Consider the following 2,220-nt stretch of genomic DNA (forward strand, 5'->3'; position numbering starts at 1 on the left):
AGAGAGAGAGAGAGAGAGAGAGAGAGAGAGAGAGAGAGAGAGAGCTCTGTGTAATCATATGACGCAACTGTCTACAAGACAAAGAACTAAAGTCTACAAAACGTGGACAAAATCCTCACTCTCTGGTTACTGCACAAGATCAAGAGCACTGTAGACGGGGAACAAGAGTAGCGACAGGTGTATGAAACATTGGAGCTCTGTCTTGGCATTGAAGGCGAGGCAAGAAATACGTTCTTGGTGGAAAAGTCAGTGTATGGGTTTAACGCTACCATGAACACTATAATTAATAAGTGGGGAGGGGGGGGGGAATAAGAACCAGATGGAAGAGAACATACGTAAGCAAGAACAAGAATATGAAACTAAACATGGTATTACTGCTGTCAAACAAAGAAATGCAAGATAAATTCACAATAACTGTACAGAACAAATTTGGCTTCTTAGAAGAAATACAAGACATAGAACAATTGGAACAGCTTAACATATCTATTAATGAGTCTGCAAAAGACGTCATACCAGAAAGGACAACAGAAGCAAAGAAGAAATGGATGACTGGAAAAGTTCTTAATCTTATGGGGGAACGAAAGAGAAATAAAAACAATCAGGAAGAATAATATGTCAATCTTTATAAAGAAATCAGAGACAAATGTAATATGGCAATGGAGACATAGTTAAAAGAAGAATGTGAGAAAATGGAAAATTAGTCAAGTGCGAACTCAGAAGATCTGGACAGAACAATTAAAGAGGTGTGCCATACATGAACACGGGGATCAACAAGATGCCTCAAATCAAAGGCTGGGAATATCATCATGGATAACGATAAGAAACTGGAACGATCTACAGTATATATCGGTGACCTGTACAATGATAAAAACGATGAACAAAGAAGAGCGGAAAATAACAACGAAGGCCCACCAATCATGAAGGAAGAAGTTGTCAAAGTTCTAAGGAAAATGAAGAATGGGAAAGCTGCAGGACCTGACATTACCACAGAGATGATTAAAGCTTTAGAGGACTTTGGAATCACCACACTGACAAAACTTCTCAACAACGTTTATAACACTGGACATATTCCATCGGATTGGTCAAAATCTATCTTCATAGCTGTACCAAAGAAACCTAATGCAAATGAATGTGAAACTCATCGTACTATTAGCCTCATGAGCCACGTAACAAAAATACTAAATTATGATGAGAATACGAAATAAAATTCTCCCAGAAATAGTCAAAGAAAAGTGTGATTTATTGATGGTTAAGGCTCTGTAAATGCCACACATGTCATCGGAACAACAATAGAACGTGCCCTGGAGGTTTAGAAAGACGTCATTTATGCTTTATAGACTATAATTCGACAAAGTTTGGCACGACATGATCATCGACAAACTAGAAGTCCTCAATATTGACGGGAAGGACTTAAAGATTATCAAGAATATGTCATCAAACCGCTGCAATAAGAATAGAAAATGACATCAGCAAATCCATACAGTTAAAAATAGGAGTCAGACAGGGATATGTACTTTCACCCGACGTGTTCTCCCTGTATAGTGAAGATATTATAAGACACATAGAATAAATGCCAGGTATCTCAATAGGGGGACATAGCGTAAACAATCTGAGATATGCAGACGACACAGTCCTAGGGCTAATAATGTCATCGTACAAGAGAGTGACAACATGGGCCTAAGCCCAAACTTCAAGAAAACTGAAACAATGGTGGCGAGCAGAAAAACTCCAACCCCAACCTGCAATATCAAAATCAATGGTACCACCCTCAAGCAAGAACAACGTTGTTAATATTTGGGGACCATTATAACATCAGATCGGAGATGTCACGCGGCATCTGCCAAGCAAAAGCAATCTTCCACAAAATGAAACAGATACTCACAAACATCAATCTGTCACTGGAAACAAGAAAATGATTACTGAAAAGTTACATCGAGCCAATCCTATTATATAGGTGCGATGCATGGATAATCAACAGGCAGCTGGAAAGAACAATTGCGGTTTACAAAGACATTGGTCTGTTTAGACAAATAAATTGATACAAGTTATTGTGCAAAAGCTGGAGAATTTGTATTCATTAGTTGAGGAAATATTTGACAATAAGTGGCGCCTCGAATCTTTGACTGTACTATAGATAAGCCACATCGTGTCCCCCCTGAGCATAATTTTTTAAAATTCAAGCACTTAAATAGATCAATCAATGTTCTCTCTCTCTCTCTC

At 38.2% G+C, this 2,220-nt stretch overlaps 1 protein-coding gene across 1 annotated transcript in view; it reads left to right on the forward strand.

The window, feature by feature from the left end:
- LOC118478742 overlaps nt 1–2,220 on the forward strand; it is a 12,973-nt gene that overhangs the window by 8,895 nt on the left and 1,858 nt on the right. The gene's annotated exons all lie outside the window — the stretch shown is intronic.

Source organism: Aplysia californica, unplaced genomic scaffold (assembly GCF_000002075.1).
Source record: "Aplysia californica isolate F4 #8 unplaced genomic scaffold, AplCal3.0 scaffold00898, whole genome shotgun sequence".
In the NCBI taxonomy this organism is placed as follows: domain Eukaryota; kingdom Metazoa; phylum Mollusca; class Gastropoda; order Aplysiida; family Aplysiidae; genus Aplysia; species Aplysia californica.